This window comes from Schistocerca piceifrons, chromosome 7 (genome assembly GCF_021461385.2).
Source record: "Schistocerca piceifrons isolate TAMUIC-IGC-003096 chromosome 7, iqSchPice1.1, whole genome shotgun sequence".
Lineage (NCBI taxonomy): Eukaryota > Metazoa > Arthropoda > Insecta > Orthoptera > Acrididae > Schistocerca > Schistocerca piceifrons.
Window position 1 is genome coordinate 579,152,069 of NC_060144.1, and position 20,732 is coordinate 579,172,800.

The following is a 20,732-nucleotide window of genomic DNA, read 5'->3' on the forward strand; positions in this document are numbered from 1 at the left end:
GCACCAGCGATGCTTTTTAAAACTGTGTAGATTTGTCGACATAAACTTTTTCCCCTCAAAAAAATTTACTATACTTGAACTGAGATGATGACAAGGATGCTGCAGCAAACCGATGTTAAATACATCGGTCCTTAAATTCGCGGTCACGTTCTCTTGCCCTTTCTATTATACAACAGTCACTCACATTTTTTTTCCTTTCCATTTGCTTGAGACTTCGCGCTGGACTGGAGATTCGCGATAAATGAAAACTAAATAAGGGACCAATACTGGACAGTACTCTTTCTAAGAGCGAACTGCGATACCATCATGACTTGTCAACTTATTTACTTTCAACTCTTTCAGTTGTTTCTCTACACCAGCGATGCTTATTGCTGTGTCATCCATACAGAAGTCTGTGAGATGGCCAAACAGCGGTACGTTTGCGCAATTCTTGTATGTGAACGATTTCTTAAATGGGAAATTTGAAACTACAGCTTTACTTTTGCTGTCCTCTACTGCCACATCGGACTGGTCAACGACGGACTGTACAGAAGCCTCAGAGTCACTTAGCGATTTTACGTTTGACCAAAATTTTCTCGGATTCTCGGTAAGATCTTGTGAATTAACGAGCATTTCTCTCTCATTTAAGTATATGTCCGAAAGAGTCAGTCTTCAGGAAATATGAAACTCTATCGTCCAGAGCCGCGTGCCACAAAGAGTGCAGATTTGCCACAAGATGGGGAAATTCACAGGCACCTGTTGCCTATTGAGGCCTAAGCGAAGTAGTACGCAAGTGAGACAGACGAGAAAGTGCATCATAGGGAAACCCAGTAGAATCCGTTTGTGGCTGAGGAGATGTAGCAATGTGAAATATGGCGGACCTAAGATCGGCCGTAAAGGGAAACATTTATAGAAACTATTTAATTCTGTAGTAATACAGGGAATTAAGCCACAGTTATTTTAATCTACCATCCTTCATAAATTTTCGTGATGATCCCAATAAAACTTGAACATTGTTCATATCTATAATAGTTTTGTGAATAGTTTGGTAACAAAGACCTGAGTGCTAAAATCTAAACGCTTTGGTCGATCTTAATGATCGACATTTCACATAGATGTGCGTCATTAAAATGACAAATGCTGTAAATATCAACTCTGTAACTTTATTTCTTTAAAAGATACAGTGAATTTAAATTATCTGTATTTTCAGTTAAGTAACAGATCATCATTTCCTCCACACAAAACACATTGAACGATGACAGCATGACACCTTATTGAATCATTAGGTAATAGAATATCTGTTGTAAAGTTTACTGCAAAATAGTTACTTATGTTATTTATTTAAGCACATTGGTGCAACGCTATTGGCCATGACATTTAATGTTAAGGAGCAAATTGTATTGGTTTTATGTAAATGAATTTAACGTTTATTATGTAATGGATATTATCGTTACTTCATTTAGAACGTGAAAGTGGTAAAGCTTTGATTATTTAAATATGTTAAAATGTAAAATAATGTAGAATAAGCTGTAGCCAATCAGATGGACGGCTTCAGGAAATGGAATGGCCCTAGTCAGTTGAGCGAGGATATTCGGCGCGCGGAAAACGCGGCCGGCGACGGACACAGAGAGTGCCGTTGCAGACGCGAAAGCGGACAGTTCGGTTGAAGACACCAAAGTGAATGGCCCAGATTGAGACTTGAAAGCAGACAGTCGGTCTGTAGGCAGCTATGAAGTGAAACGGCTTAGAAAATTTCGCGTTGTGAGGTATCGCAGGACTCAGTCTCCGAACGCTGAGCAGCCGCGCGCCTGGCGTGAACTCAAACTTTTCGCATAAAAGACGAGGTGGAGTATCGGACTTGCGTTTCGTAATGAGATTGTGAATTATCGAACTGTGTCAAAGGGATATTCGTTCGAGTGTAACAGTAACTCTAAATACGACCACTTTCTCTATTAGTATGCTTTCTGAATAAATATTATTCTAACCAAATAGCAACTTTGTGGCCTATATCATTTATGTGTCTTTAATTTAGTTCCTGATATTATCATTACAGTTTTTATATGTTATGTTAACGTTATATCTCGCAAACTGGCCGTCAACCAGACAGTTTAACCAAAGGGTCACAACTGTCTAATTTAGGGCGATTAATGCGACACGTGGTGTTCAATAGCTAGACAAGTTTGTGCCAAGACATTTAGACGAAGAGGAATCGTATGTGAGCCCGAACATCTTTGGAATGTTAGCTCGCAATCTATTACTAACATATGACGGTGGTAGTTGTAAGACTCGTGTGTCTATCTTTTTACAGCCGTACGAATTTCTACTCATATTTTCCTGTCGTCTTTTGCAAGTTCTCGCTTCAACCGAGAGAGCAACAGCCTTTGTTTCTACAGCATTTTTCGAATTTCGTTGTTAAACCACGGTGGTTCTTTTCCGTTTTTAATCCACTTACTTAGCACATACTTCTCCAGAGTATGATTTGCTCATATTTCCTCTACGTCCCTTGCACTTGAACTAAATGATACTAATTAACTGTCTAAGTCGGATGGTAACAACGGTGTATCTTCTATTTCTACCCGAAATACTCCCCTGGCTTTCTGGATTGCTCTATTTAGCAACCAAAGTAGCTATGAAGACATCATGGTCACCAATTCCTGCGTCTGTATTGACGACGTCGGTGAGCTAGATCTAAAATATTTCCATTTCTTGTGGGCTGACAAACTATCTGCTGAAGACACTTTTCGGAAAAAACTGTTCAAAAGAACTTCGCAGGACTGTCTGTCTGAACCCCTTGCAATAAATCCATACACGTCCCGGTCGATACACAGTAGGTTGGAGTTACCCCCATCTAATATTGCATGATCTGGCAATTTCCGCACTGCTGACTGTAGAATTTCTTTCAGTGACTCTAAAACAGTCACAGCTGAATCGGGTGGCCTGTAAAAGTATTCAATAATTAACTTGATTTCACCTGGACCTTTTATACACGACCAGATTAAACTTGATTTCACTTGGACCTTTTATACATGACCATATATCTTTACTGTCACACTCAAATTCGACCTCTGTAGAGACAATAATTCTGTCCACTGCAATTTACGCACCCTCCTTTTATTGATACACGATCTATGAACCGCTTAATATCTCAGAGCTTCTTACGACGTATTCGGTATAGAAACAGGTGTTTGTAACCATGATGTCTTCATCCAGCTCTCAGTTCAGACAATAATTTGAGGACGAGAAGATTCCTGGCGGGCAGCAAATTTGGGAACTTTGTTACGAATATTTCAAGCATTTACTGATAAAATTTTGAGAGGCCAAATGTCTTCACTCTCAATGCGGTCTGTTTTCGCTGTCTGTGAGTCGTCTGGCGAATGTTCAATGCTTACTTTGTAAAGAACATCCCTGACCTATCAAGAGGAGTCCTACAATTCCCCATCTGATAAAGCAGGTCCAGAAATCTGCAGCCAAGACCCTCTCAGAGTCGACGAAGACTTGTTTGAGGCCGTCCACTTTCCTTCAAATCAAATGACCCCAATGGAATCTGGGTACAATGCTGCAAATTTCGAGCTCCGCTAGCACCCTGTGGGTGGGGCCAGCAGCCTTCACCACCTCTGCCAGCCGCCTGTACGAACTGAGGATGCCCTCAGAAGGGAAACGATAGGAGCCTTTGTTCCTGACGTGAGTCGTAACCTGCAGACGACTACACCGTGCTCGCTCGATAGTTGCAGGCAAAGCCTCCTCCACATCTCGGAAGAGGGCCCTGGGCAGACATTTCAAGTGCACAATTGCTTCTTTTGACGCTCTGTCTAAGGGGCTTTTTCTCCCAGCGCTAAGCCCGTAGATGACGAGGCCTATTTGGAAAATAAGGTCCTATCGGTAGCAAAATGGAAACCCTTGTGAAAATAAAAAATGTATTATTTTCAACAGTGAGGTACACCTTCGAGCTACTCCTCTACATAATCGACGCTCCTATTTAGGCATCTGCCGTAGCGTTGCACCAACTTTTCAAAACCCACTTCATAGAAGCAAGCCACCTGTTCTTCCTGCCAGTTCTCTACACTGGTCTACGGCTCGTTGTCTCTGCCAGCACGTGTCTTCATAGCTAGCGGCTCATGTGAGCAGAGGTGAAACTCAGGGAGAGTCAATTACTGGCTCTATTGTGGGTGGTCACACACTCCCCATCGAGAACGCTGCTGGAGCTTCTTCATTGCCTCTTCAGAGTGCGGCCGAGAATTGTCTTGCAAAAGGAAACGCATGACAGCCATGTTATGTGGGCTGCATGACATCAGGCATTATTTCACACCAGGCCCTCGTACTTGGTGGGAGACACCGTTGTTCTAGGCATCTTTACTTGCTCACTGTGCGCTCAGAACCGAAAAGAGCGACGTGTCGCAATCAACACACGTCTGTGCAAAGCTTCATAGGATTTTCGCTGCGGTTTCCATTTCAGCACCCTGTCGGACCTTACTTTCCAAATAGCCCTCATACTACGGGCCGCGCTCCGTTCCAAAAGCGCCAAGCCCGTAGGTTCTCCTGGACAGCGTATTTTGTTGATTGAAAAACGATGCGCTATGCTGAAGAAACTGCAAAGAGGTGGGAATTTAAGGAGATGAGACCTGGATAAACTGAAAGAACCAGAGGTTGTTCAGAGATTCAGGGAGAGCATAATGGAACAATTGCCAGGAATGGAGGAAAGAAATAGAGTAGAAGAAGAAAGGGGAGCTTTGAGGGATCAAATAGTGAAGTCTGGAGAGGATCAAATAGGTAAAAAGACGAGGGCTAGTAGAAATCCTTGGGTAACAGAAGAAATAATGAATTTAATTGATGAAAGGAGAAAATATAAAAATGCAGTAAATGAAGCAGGTCAAAAGGAATACAAACGTCTCAAAAATGATATCGACAGAAAGTGCAAAATGGCTAAGCAGGGACGGCTAGAGGACGAATGTAAGGGTGTAGAGGCTTACCTCTCTCGGGATAAGATAGATACTGCCTACAGGAAAATTAAAGAGATCTTTGGAGAAAGGAGAACCACTTGCATAAATATCAAGAGCTTTGATGTAAACCCAGTTCTACGCAAAGAAGGGAAAGCAGAAAAGTGGAAGGAGTATGTAGAGGGTCTGTACAAGGGCGATGTACTTGAGGACAATATTATGGAAATGGAAGAGGATGCAGATGAAAATGAAATGGGAGATATGATACTGCGTGAAGAGTTTGACAGAGCACTGAAAGACCTGAGTCGAAACAAGGCTCCCGGAGTAGACAACATTCCATTAGAACTACTGACAGCCTTGGGAGAGCCGGTCTTGACAAAACTCTACCATCTGGTGAGCAAGATGAATGAGACAAGCGAAATACCCTCAGACTTCAAGAAGAATATAATAATTCCAATCCCAAAGAAAGCAGGTGTTGACAGATGTGAAAATTACCGAACTATCAGTTTAATAAGTCACAGCTGCAAAATACTAACGCGACTTCTTTACAGACGAATGAAAAAACTGATAGAAGCCGACCTCGGGGAAGATCAGTTTGGATTCCGTAGAAATGTTGAAATACGTGAGGCAATACTGACCCTACGACGTATCTTAGAAAATAGATTAAGGAAAGGCAAACCTACGTTTCTAGCATTCATAGATTTAGAGAAAGCTTTTGACAATGTTGATTGGAATACTCTCTTTCAAATTCTGAAGGTGGCAGGGCTAAAATACAAGGAGCGAAAGGCTATTTACAATTTGTACAGAAACCAGATGGCAGTTATAAGAGTCGAGGGGTATGAAAGGGAAGCAGTGGTTGGGAAAGGAGTGAGACAGGGTTGTAGCCTCTCCCCGATGTTATTCAATCTGTATATTGAGCAAGCAGTAAAGGAAACAAAAGAAAAATTCGGAGTAGGTATTAAAATTCGTGGAGAAGAAGTAAAAACTTTGAGGTTCGCCGATGACATTGTAATTCTGTCAGAGACAGCAAAGGACTTGGAAGAGCAGTTGAACGGAATGTATAGTGTCTTGAAAGGAGGATATAAGATGAAAATCAACAAAAGCGAAACGAGGATAATGGAATGTAGTCGAATTAAGTCGGGTGATGCTGAGGGAATTAGATTAGGAAATGAGACACTTAAAGTAGTAAAGGAGTTTTGTTACTTGGGGAGCAAAATAACTGATGATGGTCGAAGTAGAGAAGATATAAAATGTAGACTGGCAATGGCAAGGAAAGCGTTACTGAAGAAGAGAAATTTGTTAACAACGAGTATAGATTTAAGTGTCAGGGAGTCGTTTCTGAAAGTATTTGTATGGAGTGTAGCCGTGTATGGAAGTGAAACATGGACGATAACTAGTTTGGACAAGAAGAGAATAGAAGCTTTCGAAATGTGGTGCTACAGGAGAATGCTGAAGATTAGATGGGTAAATCATATAATTAATGAGGAAGTATTGAATAGAATTGGGGAGAAGAGAAGTTCGTGGCACAACTTGACTAGAAGAAGGGATCGGTTGGTAGGACATGTTCTGAGGCATCAAGGGATCACCAATTTAGTATTGGAGGGCAGCGTGGAGGGTAAAAATCGTAGAGGGAGACCAAGAGATGAATACACTAAACAGATACAGAAGAATGTAGGTTGCAGTAGGGACTGGGAGATGAAGAAGCTTGCACAGGATAGAGTAGCATGGAGAGTTGCATCGAACCAGTCTCAGGACTGAAGACCACAACAACAACAACATGTTTCCGCACCTCTGACTATAGATATACGGTTTTTATATTGTTATTTAATAGTTTCAAGGAGAGACAATGTCAAAGCGCATTATTTTTTCGTGTTATTTCGTTTGTTATGTGTCACTTTTTTCCTGCAGATAGAGAATGTTCTTGGTATACTGTGTAAAAGAAATGGCAAGACGTCGTTTATCTAATGAAGAATTTGTCGATTTGCTGAATTTTGGAGACATTGTCTACGATGTATATAGTGAAGAAAACATGCACGACACAGGTGTATTTGAAAGCGGCCGCAAGTCAATGTGTTTAGGTAATGAATTGTAAAATGGTTTCGGAAACTGTTTTCTCAGTAGCAGTTACTAGAAATAGGGAATGCATTTTTACACAGTTCATTTAACACCAAGATAATGACAACAACAGACTTCATTACCAATCTTGCCAACAGCTCCTGAAACATTTACTACCTACAAAGAAAACAATATGCCTTCCGTGTACGTTACTTTAGTTTTTCAAAATCAAGATAAGGAAGCGACAAAGTATCTCACAAGGAGTCAAGTTATTAGTGCGGAAATTGCTGTGTGGCATTGTGTGTGGAAAGCTGTTTTAAAATATTTTGTCTGAAAATGCAGTGCTAGTCCATGCAGAGTGTGCTAAAGTATTTAAATACGACATTCAGCACAGACAATTATGTATTCATGAAGTCATTTACTCTACCTATATGAATGTACATGATCTTTTTTTTAATTTTACGAAAACAGTGTCATGTATACTCATATAATTTGTCCATGCAATACCAGACAGGATTTCGTTCAAAGCTGCATACTAAAGAAGACAAAATGGGTTTAAAATTGTGTTATATCTTACATATTTTCCAAGATGTAACCTTTTTAACACAGGTAAAATTGCCTGGGTTCTGCGGACATGGACAAATATTGGGCGAATACTTAGAGTGTTTCAAACGCCTAACGTTGGAATTCCTGATAACTAGTAACCCCCACCCCACCAGTGTACCTGCTCGGACCCTGCTGAAGGAGCCACCTGTCCGATCGCAGGATGGATGGGTGAGATCTGACGCCAGCCTCCAGATTGGCCCTCCGCTTCGAGCGACGAAAACGTGTTACACCCGCCACTCATCCTCGTGTAATCTGTAGAATTACAGGCCCATATCACTAAAGTCAAGTTGCAGTAGGGTGTTGGAACATATACTGTATTTCAACATTGTGAAGTACCTCGAAGAAAACGATTTATTGATATGTAGTCAGCAGGGATTCAGAAAATATGGTTCTTGCGAAATACAACAAGCTCTTTATACTCATGAAGTAATGAGTGCTATCGACAGGGGGTTTCATATTGATTCCATGTTTTTAGATTTCCAGAAGGCTTTCGACACCGTTCGTCACACGGATCTTCTAACCACGCTTATGGAATATCGCTTAAGTTGTGCCACTGGATTTGTGATTTCCTGTCAGAAAGGTCACAGTTCGTGGTAATAGACTGAAAGTCATCGAGTAGAACAGAAATACTATCCGCCGTTCCCCAAGGAAGTGTTATAGGCCCTTTGCTGTTCCTGATCTATATTAATGATATAGGAGACAATCTCAGTAGCCGTCTTAGATTGTTTGCATATGATTTACCTCCATGTAAAGTCATCAGATGACCAAAACGAATTGCAAAATAATTTGGATAAGATATCTGTATGGTGCGAAAAGTGGCAATTGACGCTGAATAAAGAAAAGTGAGAGATTATTCACATGAGTACCAAAAGAAACCCGCTAAATTTCGATTACGCTATAAGTCACACAAATCTGAAAGCTGTAAATTCAATTAAATACTTTGGGATTACAATTACAAATAACCATAAATTGGAACGATCACATAGATAATGTTGTGGGTAGAGCCAACCAAAGACTGCGATTCATTGGCAGAAAACTTAGAAGGTGCAACAGGTCTACTAAAGAAACTGCTTACACCGCGCTTGTGCGCCCTATTCGCGAGTACTGCTGTGCGGTGTGGGGTCCGCATGATGGGAGTGACGGATGACATCGAAAAAGTAAAAGGAAGCTCAGCTCGTTTGGTATTATGTCGAGGTGGGGCAGATAGTGCCACAGACATGATACGTGAATTGGAGTGGCAATCATTAAAACAAAGGCGTTTTTCGTTGCGACAGGGTCTTCTCATAAAATTTCAATCACCAATTTTCTCCTCCGATTGCGAAAACATGCTGTTGGTATCCACCTACATAGGGAGAAATGATCAGCTCGATAAAACAAGAGAAATCAGGGCCTGCACAGAAATAATTAAGTGCTCGTTTTTCCCGCCCGCCGGTCGAGAGTGGAACGGTAGAGAGACAGCTTGAAGGTGGTTTATTGAACGCTCTGCCAGGCACTTTGTAGTGAATGGCAGAGTAATCACGTAGATGTAGATGTAGATGTCTGAGGGTGGATCCACCGTGTCGGGTGCACTGGGAGGTGCCTCGACAGCAGAACCCGCGGGCGAAACAGGCGACAACTCAGATGTCTTGTGAAACGCGCCGTATTCTTCACCACTGCTACACCCAGAAGCTGCAGCCTGAAGACGACTGCCCATAGCCAAAAATGCGGCCGTCTGCTGCTGAGTTGGCACACAGCATGCACACATCTTACTCATGACAGTATTACTAACTTAAGAACTAACTCTAAAAGCACAGACAGAAACCGAGATAAGCAACTTCAGCATAAATGAAAACTGCACTATAGTCTGCCTGACAGCTTCTTAAATGCTGAAAAAAACACGCAACACAATTTAATAGGTAAACTTCTGTGAAAACAGAGAAGAATATCAATACGTAACCTGCTTATTTCTGGTGCGTACCAAATGGCAGCTGGAGTCCAGATACTTTAAGAGCTACGAGCAATTCTTCATTCTCGATACTGTGTTACTCTTATACTGCAAGCTCTTTGCTCTCCATATTTACAGAGGTGGTAATATGGACTAAAGTAAGAGAATATAGTCCAGTAAACATTGGCTCTTGAAGAGTGTGAGTGAAAGCACTTGTTGTCTTCGCTATTGTGAAACACATCTCTGTTACTCAACAAGTGATCGTAGGTATGGATTTTAGACGATACGTTTACTGAATGGTTCCTCCCCAAATATGGGAAGCAAAGAGCTTGTAATACAAGAAATTTGTTTCATTGTATTGAAGATGAAGAAGTTCTCGTAGGTCTTAAAGTATGCATTTTAGAGCCCGCAGTTATTTCACTTTTTGCGTTAATTGATCACATCGTGAAATGCTGACCATTCTTCCTGAGACACAATGTACACTCTTAAAAGTGATGTACGTATAATACTGTTTTGAGGTACGCGGGAAGTTATTTTCATGTCCGAAGAATTCTTTCCCTTCAGAATTACATGCTGTGTTCTGTTTGCTGGAAACTCTTGAATCTCACCACGGATGTCAGCAACTACCGCCCAATCTCTCTTCTGATAGCTCTATCAAAAATTTTTGAGAAAGTAATGTATTCAAGAGTAGCCTCCCATATTTGTAAAAATAAAGTACTAACAAAATGTCAGTTTGGTTTTCAGAAAGGCTTTTCAACAGAAAATGCTATATACGCTTTCACTGATCAAATATTAAATGCTCTGAATAACCGGACATCACCAATTGGTATTTTTTGTGATCTGTTAAAGGCCTTTGATTTTGTAAATCATGGAATTCTTTTAGATAAGCTAAATGATTATGGTTTTAGTGGGGCAGTGCACAAATGGTTTAATTCATACTTAACTGGAAGAATGCAGAAAGTTGAAATATGTGGTTCATGTAATGTTAAAACGACAGCTGATTCCTCAAACTGGGGGGGCTATCAAGTACAGGGTCCCACAGGGTTCGGTCATAGGTCCTTTACTGTTCTTGATATACATTAATGACTTACCATTCCAAATTGATGAAGATGCAAAGTCAGTTCTTTTTGCTGTGATACAAATATAGTAATAACATCCAAAAAGCAAGAACTAAGTGATGTAATTGTAAATGATGTTTTTCACAAAATTATTAAGTGGTTCTCAGCTAATGGACTCTTTTTAAATTTTGATAAAACACAGTATATACAGTTCTGTACAGTAAATGACACAGCTCCAGTAATAAAATATAGACTTTGAACAGAAGTCTGTAGCTAAGGTAGAATTTTCAAAATTTTTAGGTGTGTCGATTGATGAGAGGTTAAACTGGAAGAAACACATTGATGGTCTGCTGAAACGTCTGAATTCAGCTACGTATGCTATTAGGGTTATTGCAAATTTTGGTGATAAGAATCTCAGTAAATTAGCTTACTCTGCCAACTTTCATTCACTGCTTTCGTATGGCATCATATTCTGGGGTAATTCATCGTTGAGTAGAAAAGTATTCATTGCTCAAAAACGTGTAATCAGAATAACTGCTGGAGACCATCCACGGTCATCCTGCAGACATCTATTTAAGGATCTAGGGATCCTCACAGTAACCTCACAGTATATATATTCACTTATGAAATTTGTTGTTAATAATATAACCCAGTTCAAAAGTAATAGTGTGCATAGCTATAACACCAGGAGAAAGGATGATCTTCACTATGTAGGGTTAAATCTGACTTTGGCACAGAAAGGGGTAAATTATGCTGCCACAAAGGTCTTTGGTCACCTACCAAACAACATCAAAAGCCTGACAGATAGCCAACTAACAATTAAAAATAAAAGAATTTCTAGATGACAATTCCTTCTACTCATTGGCTGAATTTTTAGACATAAATTAAGGGAAAAAAATCAACAACTTAAACATTAGTGTCATGCAATATTTTGTGTACTTTAATATCCTGTGCAGACATCTTTTATTAACTTGACACGTTCCACATCATTACGAAGTGTCTTATTCATGATCTATGGAACAAGTATTAATCTAACTAATCTAATCTAATCTAATCGTAGTTGGTCTGATATTTCGTACGATCGTGTTTTGTTCATTAGGCGCCAGTGTGTATTACCTACAATCGTTCTGACCCGGGCTCCACTCACAAACTGAACAGAAAAGCGGCAAGGGAAAATAGTGCGGGTAGCAAAAGTATAGCCTCGCCACACACTGTAATGTGGATACCGGAATATAGGTGAAGATTAACGTCAACGCGTCTACATCGCCACAGTACACAGCTAGCGGGTAGATGAAGGTCAAAATTCTTTCTTCAAACCAACACAAGAGTGAATTTTGTGAGTGAAAGTGACTTTACCTGAATTGAGAACTGCTTTGCTGCGACGGCGCTCCCTCCGCTGTGTAAGGAAACAATGCGCCTCCAACTGTTCGTAAACAATTGTAAAGAACGCATCTTGCGGCTGTACTTTGGCCAGCGGAAACACGTATGTTGATAAGGCGGTATGCAGGCTCAGTTCAGACCTCTACGTGCAGATAACACGCAGTTGTTTGCAGTGCACGAAGGGCATGTCTAAGATGCGTTCGAGACACGTACTTCGCTAAGCACAAAATTCTCGTCGAAGACCAAGTCTACTGGCCAGATGAAGCGCAGTTCGAAGAACTGTTGGCGGCATGTGAATCACATTCAGATTCCACGAAATTTGTAGGCCGTGTATTAGTTCCCCGACATCGCAAAAGTGACGGAACCTCATTAAAAATCAGCATTTTCTATTGTATGTATGACTTTTGTTTACCTGTAGACAAAACGGGATTCAAACTACAGCAGCGACTATTTATCGTCTTGCAGTACATTTGACGCTCCGGAATACTTTGAAGGAAACATACACGAGCTTATTAGCGAGTTGGCTCACCTTTGGAAAGTATACGGCAATGATTCTGCGTGGCATGCATTGGACAAGTCATTAGCAGGTATCCGGAGGTACGTCGCACTAGATGTCTACGCTCAGGTCAGGCAGTTCCCATAAACTTCACGCACGAGGTTCGAGGACGCGGAATAGGTGCCGGACAGCGTCCCGTAAAAGTTGTGTCAGGTTCCAACGAGCTGAATCTGTTGGTGAAGATATGAGCGTTAGTCCATTATTAAGCATCTCGAACCACCTTAACACTAGCCTCGCCTTATGCCACGCACAGCAATGCTGGTGGACGATGCCGCCACCTTCTGGGAAGACTTCGAGTGTTGAGGGATGCAGGTGGTCCGCAACAATGGTCACGTAGTTCACATCTGTCATGGCACTTGTTATTACCACCACAATTCCCATGGGGTCTCAAGTGAACGTTATCCGTAGCATAAGGAAACAGGCCCGTAGTAGCTCGTTTCATGTTGTTTCAATTATTATGTTTCTCTATTTTGTCTCTAAAGTCTCGCAGGCAGAGTTTTCGTGTTGACTGGTTGAGCAGAGGTTACGAAATTTTGAGTAAGATTGCGTTGGAGTGGCTTTCTTTATTTTATTTCACTACCAGCATCCACTTCTACAACTACATACATACTCCGCAAGCCACCGTGTGGGACATGGCATAGCGTACCCTGTACCACTACCAGTTATTCCCTTCTCTGTTCCACTCGCAAACAGAGAGGAGGAAAAACGACTGCCTATATGCCTCTGTAAGAGCCCTAACCTCTACCTTTAATGCGACCTGCTGCGGATCCCAAACACTCGAAGAGTACTCAACAATGGGTTGCACTAGTATCCAATATGTGGACTCCTTTACAGATGAACCACAATTTCTTAGAATTGTCCCAGTAAGCTGAAGTAAAACATTCGCCTTCCCCACTACACTCCTTATATGCTCATTCCATTTCATATCGCTTTTCAGCGACACATTTAGATATTTAATCGACGTGACTGTGTCAAGCAACACGCCAGTAATACTTGATTCGAACGTTACAGGATTCTTTTCCCTACGGATCTCCATTAACTTACATTTTTCTACATTTAGAGCTAGCTGCCACTCTTCACACCAATTATAAAATTTGCCTACGTCGTCTTGTAGAATCCTACAGTCAATCAGCGACGACACCTTCCCATACACCACAGCATCATCGCCAAACAGCCGTAGACTGCAGCTTGCGCTATCCGCCTGACCATTTATGTGTAGAGAAAGGAATAGCTGTCCTATCTCACTTTCCTCGGGCACTCGTGTCAATACCCTCGTTGCTCCCTTTCTCTAGCATCTCCTGAATAGTTTTCCAAAGGGCGCAAGGGTCGTTGAAAGATTTTTAGGGTGCCGGTGGTACGCAGAGACATACATTTCGCAGCGGAAGTTGCTGAAACCGTCACTCTGTTCCCACCATAGGTATACAGTAGCGCATCTTGCTCTCCAGTCAGAGTTTCCCGCTATTCATGAAATGGAAGTTTTACGCACCATGCAAATATATAGTTAGGCACCGTCAAGTCACCATTGTTTGGATTCTGAGTCATAATGGGTCTTGTTGTTGAACTGTTAAACGCATTCGTTCCTAGAAACATAGGTAGGAACAAACTTGGACGTTCTTGGTAAGGCTTAATCGATAGAACCGGCTAAGGAACTAATTCGTTTAATTCAGTTACACGGTAGACAATAATTTATTTCAAGCTTCGAAAGTATTTCAGTAAAATTCGTATGTAAAAAGTGAATGTGTAAGTCTGCTATGTGTTTCTTCAAGATCCGACCAAGTATTTTCAATACATCCATTACATTGGATTTACAAATTTCCTCTGAACTCCCTAAACAAAACACATCATTTAGCGAACTATAAAACGAGCAGAGTAAAGGATTTGGTCATGGTTTTCTGACTCTGAGTTGATTTGTGATCTGTGAATGGTAGCAACTTGTGCATTTGTCCATACCTTGTTAAGTCGAGGAGGACCCTCAGGTGTTCATCAAATCAATCACCTACAGTAATTTTTCTATGACGTTTCCATGTGTGTTATGTCGAGTTTATTATGGTTTCATAGTTATTTCTTCGGTGAATTGGACAGGTTCATTACGTGGACACGTGGAAAAGTGCTGTCAGCTGCTTACAACACCAATAGAGGTAAGCTGAATTCAAAACCAAAGAGGACTGTGCATTGAACGGACATTTACATTTATAGAGAGATGCTGCTCATCATCTAGTTTTGGAATTTAATTAATGGTATGACGATCCCTTTGTGTGGGTGGGTATATATGTACAATCAAATCAAAATTTGGTTAGTAGTGAATAACTGCCTTCAGTACAGCAGTTCATTGTCAGTAAAAGGGAGTGTTACGCGAGAAACTGGTAAGGAAACGGAGAGTAAAATTTTCTGAGTTCGAACAGCGGCCGTTAATCAATAACGCGGAAGTATCAACAGTAGCCATCACTGAAGCGTCAACACTTCAGCAATTTCAACACTCTCCATCGAGACTGGAAGCGATCTCAACCGCAAATGATTAGAAGATGCAGTCCAGCAGGGGTTTCACTAAGCAGTGAAGACACTAACAAATTTTTAAGCAGATGTAGCGGAACTGAAGAGCTCCGGTGACCGCGGAAGAACAGAACCGATCCGGTCATTACGAATGACATCGTAGTGTGGAGTCTGTCCTCCATGACGTAAATACCCCACCCCCACTAGCCTAGATCACTGGGTCAGTAGGATCGTGATGGCGTTCATGTCGTTCGCACTCGATTCTCTGGTTATGGTATGCTAACATCTCATGTGTGAGATTGTTCAAGTGTTGGTCTTACGAGAAAGTTTAGCGATCGTATTGTTTTTTTAGTCATCACTCTTCTGTCTGATTTGATGCGGCCAGCCATGAATCACTCTCCTGTGCTAACCTCTTGATCTCTGGGTAGCAATTGCAATCTGCGTCCTCAATTATCTGTTGGATGTATTCCAATCTGCCTTCCCCTACAGTTTTTGCCCTCTGCAGCTCCCTCTAGTACGCTGGAAGTTATTCCCTGATGTCTTAACAGGCGTCCTATCAACCTGTCCCTTCTTCTTGTCTGTTTTCCAAATATTCTTTTCCTCTCTGATTGGGTGAGATCCTCCTCGTTCTTTGTCAGTCGACTTCATTTTCAACATTCCTCTGTAGCACCACATCTCAAATGCTTCGATTCTCTTCCTTTCCGTCCGTTCCGGTTTACCCACAGTCCATGGTTCAGTACCATACAATGCTGTGCTCCAAACGTACATCATTACAAATTTCTTCCTCAGACTGAGGTCTATGTTTCATACTAGGAGACCTGTCTTGGTCAGAAATTCCTTTTTGCCTGTGCTAGTCTGCTCTTGATGTCCTCCTTGCTTCGACCGTCATTGATTATTTTGCTGCCTAGATAATAGAATTTCTTAACTTCATCCACTTCGTTATGTTTCTCAATATTCTCATTCTGCTACTTCTCATTACTTTCGTCTTTCCTCCATTTGCTCTCAGTCCATATTCTGTACTCATTAGACTGTTCATTCCACTCAACAAATCATGCACTTCTTCTTAACTCTCACTCACGGATGCAGTGCCATCAGCGAATCGTATCAATGATACGCTATCACCTTGAATTTCAATTCCACTACTGAACATTACTTTTATTTCCATCATTCCTTCTTCGCTGTATAGAAGGAAGCACACCAGCCAGCACTAATGGGTCCACCGACACCTCTCCGGCCCAGACCAGAAGCTGCCCTGAAACTCCTGCACCGCACGAGTCTGACGGCCTGCCATACTGGGGGACAGGTTCAGCATTCAGTACGACATCATGGCATCCGTCATCGCGGTACACCTGATGGGACAACGTGGACAGTGATCTGGGAGGGACTGAGAAGATCTGGAAACCGCATGTGAATCGAAGACACACGTCGCCGTCTCGGTCTTCTCCAAGTAGGGACACCGTCAAGGGCTGCCTACCTCGCCACGGGGCGGCAAACCGCCTCACCAGGATGTCATCGACTTCCACTCCAAGTTGACGCAGCGTCCTCAGCAGCGTTGAGCAGTTGGAGTCAGAAATTTTCTTTCCGTGTTACGTGGCCACCAGCTATCGCCACAGACACGACAACGAATAATACTATTTCATGCGTCTAACGAAGCCACACAGGACCTCTGCCTGTATCCTAACAAAACGGTAGGTGTCCCTAGCCCTGCAGTGGGCGACCTGTACAGCTGTCTGAAGTTGACGTCGTGCGCGACCACCACACTTTGGGCTTTGTAGTTCTTAACTCTACAGGAAACGATTCTCGAATGAACCGAAAATCAATTTGCACCCAGTGTTATACCGTATGATTTGGGAATAACTGGCTCGGTTTCGTGTTTTCGCCATCGTGAAAGTTTGTAACGCTGCTAATTTAATTCACACTGGCCAGTCGTACTATTTAATCAAATGAAGACATGTTCTGAACAAGTACTACAATTCGTAGTCATCTCTGTGACATGGCTGCAATGGGGTCTGTGCAAACTTCACCCAATACGGCTATTTCGGTTTATATAGCAACAGCACTCACCCACTTTTCCACTTGATAAAATGTTAATAACGTAAGAGAGAGGTTCATGTTAAGAATTAATAAGACGAAAGTTCAAAATGGTTCAAATGGCTCTGAACACTACGGGACTTAACTTCAGAGGTCATCAGTCCCCTGGAACTTAGAACTAATTAAACCTAACTAACCTAAAGACTTCACAAACATCCATGCCCGAGGCAGGATTCGAACCTGTGACCGTAGCGGTCGCGCGGTTCCAGACTGTAGCGCCTAGTCATTACTGGTATAAAACAGATAATTATTCGCACCAATGCATTTACAACGACACATACAACCTTAGCCCACCTACACCAGGAGGAGGAAAGAGTGGAGAGGAAAGTGACAGGTGAAGGGTGCCAGAGAGAACACGAATATTAATTTTGCAAAGATCGTCCTTCGCTCACTCTATTCCTCTGGAGTTTAACTGACGCCAATTTTACGATTTTAAGTTTTAAACTTATAAGTTCTTTTCTTATTATAGCCAACATATGCTGTTGTTGTTGTGGTCTTCAGTCCTGAGACTGGTTTGATGCAGCTCTCCATGCTACTCTATCCTGTGCAAGCTTTTTCATCTCCCAGTACCTACTGCAACCTACATCCTTCTGAATCTGCTTAGTGTATTCGTCTCTTGGTCTCCCTCTACGATTTTTACCCTCCACGCTGCCCTCCAATACTAAATTGGTGATCCCTTGATGCCTCAGAACATGTCCTACCAACCGATCCCTTCGTCTGGTCAAGTTGTGCCACAAACTTCTCTTCTCCCCAATCCTATTCAATACTTCCTCATTAGTTACGTGATCTACCCATCTAATCTTCAGCATTCTTCTGTAGCACCACATTTCGAAAGCTTCTATTCTCTTCTTGTCCAAACTATTTATCGTCCATGTTTCACTTCCATACATGGCTACACTCCATACGAATACTTTCAGAAATGACTTCCTGACACTTAAATCAATACTGGATGTTAACAAATTTCTCTTCTTCTGAAACGCTTTCCTTGCCATTGCCAGCCTACATTTTATATCCTCCCCAAATAGCAAAACTCCTTTACTACTTTAAGTGCCTCATTTCCTAATCTAATTCCCTCAGCATCACCCGACTTAATTAGACTACATTCCATTATCCTTGTTTTGCTTTTGTTGATGTTCATCTTATATCCTCCTTTCAAGACACTATTAAATCTGTTCTAAAAGAAATAAATTTTGTCTCTATAACCTATAGCTATAATGATGTATGTGGTTAGAATCTCCTGTAGGTATCATTGCGTGTATCATTAATCGAATTACAATGCGCAATAATTAAGTCCGTGGAGACTTCCGTATCATGCTTGTGAGGCGTTCTTGCTGATAAATAGTTAAAAAAGCACTATTCGCCATCTCCGTGTGTGTTAAAGGGCCGGATTTAATTCATGTTTTCTTGATGAAAGACAACTTCTTAGCCTACATCACGTTTGTAAAACCTTTATGTATGATTTTAGATCTTGGTTGAGAAGCTTCAGGTTGAATATATGCAGATTGCCCTGTATTTCTCAGCATGACGAAGTCAGTCAGTGTTTTATTTGTGGAATTATTGACTTTATGAAGTGGTTAACATTTATTCATGCTAATAAACAGACACTCTTATCCATGCACAACTTTCTGTTTGGCCTCCCTCCATATGCCACCTCTCCTTATGCTCCTCATTAAATTCTCCCTGAATGAAAGCGTATTTAAATATCGGAGCTTGTTCTCAGCCATAACACTAAGAGAGAATGAATCGTCTGTTGCAGAACCATCTAGCGTTTACCCTTGCGTGTTTTCTTAAAACATATTAACTTTATTTAGGCCCGGTAAGGGAGATTATCCAAGGTTTCACCCAACATTGCATACTTTTGAACGTCGCCAAAAATAAATCATATAAACAATTTCCTCCCCCTCTCCCTCCTTCGCTCTCGACCTCTCTCTCTCTCTCTCTCTCTCTCTCTCTCTCTCTCTCTCTCTCTCTCTCTCTGAGATACTTTGGTAGACAACAAACCCCCGTAAGATGAGTATAAACACTACGCTACAAAATTAAAAGATCACTTTACCGAAACCCCATAACTGTCTCCCAGTCCGATGCACAAGTTTGAAATTTGGCACAATGATGCCTACAGGCTTCCTCTGCAGTGGTGAAAACGTTTCGTGCTCTACTACGTCACCTGTTGTCACGGAGACCCTTAGAACAGCAAGGTGTCGTCACATGCAAGAAAACAATGGCTCAGAGGTTCATGTGAGCTATAAGGGGGCGTAAGCCTGTCACACTGACAATAAATTCCACCACAATTCTGCCCAGTGCCACCATGGACATGGCATACAATGCTTACATGTCACACAATACAGAGGTCGTCTCACCCTCTCTTACGTACATTTCGCCCATTCTTCTGACGACTCAGTGAGCATGCGTCAGTTTTGCACGTTACGAACCTACCTGTCGGAAACTTCGACACACATTTAGCCTCGTGGCGCCTGAGGGTTAGGAAACCCCTTCGACACTCCTCTAGTGGTATTTGCCTAACCCAGGCGCTAGAGCAGCCGCGAGGCAGAATGGGTGTCGGAGTTTCTGACAGACACATATGTGGCCCGGTCACCTAAAGTGAGTGGCTGAAACCGAGGCTGTTGCCGAACTCAGAAGTGTTTGACGGACCGTTTGCCGTTTCATTCAGGAACATCGAATGGTTTTAAACGGTCTCTAGTGGTGCCAACGTAGATACCGGAGCAAAAAAAAAGTTCAAAAAGTTCAGGCTCTAGATGTCCTTAGAGTGGGGTTAAAGCGCCGAGAGGGTGGCAGCAATATCGAACGTTGTCAAGAATGTCGTTCTGTTACTTTTTGCACTGCGAACAGTCGTTTTCGCCCGCTAGATATATGGGAACCAACACCCCAACGGTAAGGGTGGTTTTATTAACACCCTTTATGCCACAAAGAAAAGAAAAATTTGGAGTAGGAATTAAAAACCATGGAGAAGAAATTAAAACTTTGAGGTTCACCGATGACATTGTAATTCTGTCAGAGACAGCAAAGGACCTGGAAGAGCAGCTGAACGGAGTGAACAGAGTCTTGAAAGGAGGATATAAGATGAACATCAACAAAAGCAAAACGACGATAATGGAATGTAGTCGAATTAAATCGGATGATGCCGAGGGTATTAGATTAGGAAATGATACGCTTAAAGTAGTAAATGAGTTTTGCTATTTGCGGAGAAAAATAACTGAGAATGGTCGAAGAATGGAGGATATAAATTGTAGTCTGGCAATGGCAAGGAAAGCGTTTCTGAAGAAGAGAAATTTGTTAACATCGAGTATAGATTTAAGTGTCAGGAAGTCTCTTCTGAAAGTATTTGTATGGAGTGTAGCCATGTACGGAAGTGAAACGTGGACGATAAATAGTTTGGACAAAAATAATAGAAGCTTTCGAAATATGGTGCTACAGAATAATGCTGAAGATTAGATGGGTAGATCATATAACTAGTGAGGAGGTATTGAACAGAACTGCGGAGAAGAGAAATATGTGGCAGAACTTGATTAGAAGAAGGGATCGGTTGGTAGGACATATTCTGAGGCATCAAGGGATCACCAGTTTAGTACCGGAGGGCAGCGTGGAGGGTAAAAATCGTAGAGGGAGACCAAGAGATGAATACACTAAACAGATTCAGAAGG

At 41.8% G+C, this 20,732-nt stretch overlaps 1 protein-coding gene across 1 annotated transcript in view; it reads right to left on the reverse strand.

Annotated features, from left to right (window-relative positions):
* Nucleotides 1-11,976, reverse strand: part of LOC124805307 (cytochrome P450 6a2-like) — a 119,491-nt gene extending 107,515 nt beyond the window's left edge. The window contains exon 1 of the mRNA XM_047265823.1: nucleotides 11,913-11,976. The gene's annotated coding sequence lies outside the window, so the exon portion shown is untranslated. The remainder of the gene's footprint in view (nucleotides 1-11,912) is intronic.
* Nucleotides 11,977-20,732: the final 8,756 nt, after the last annotated feature.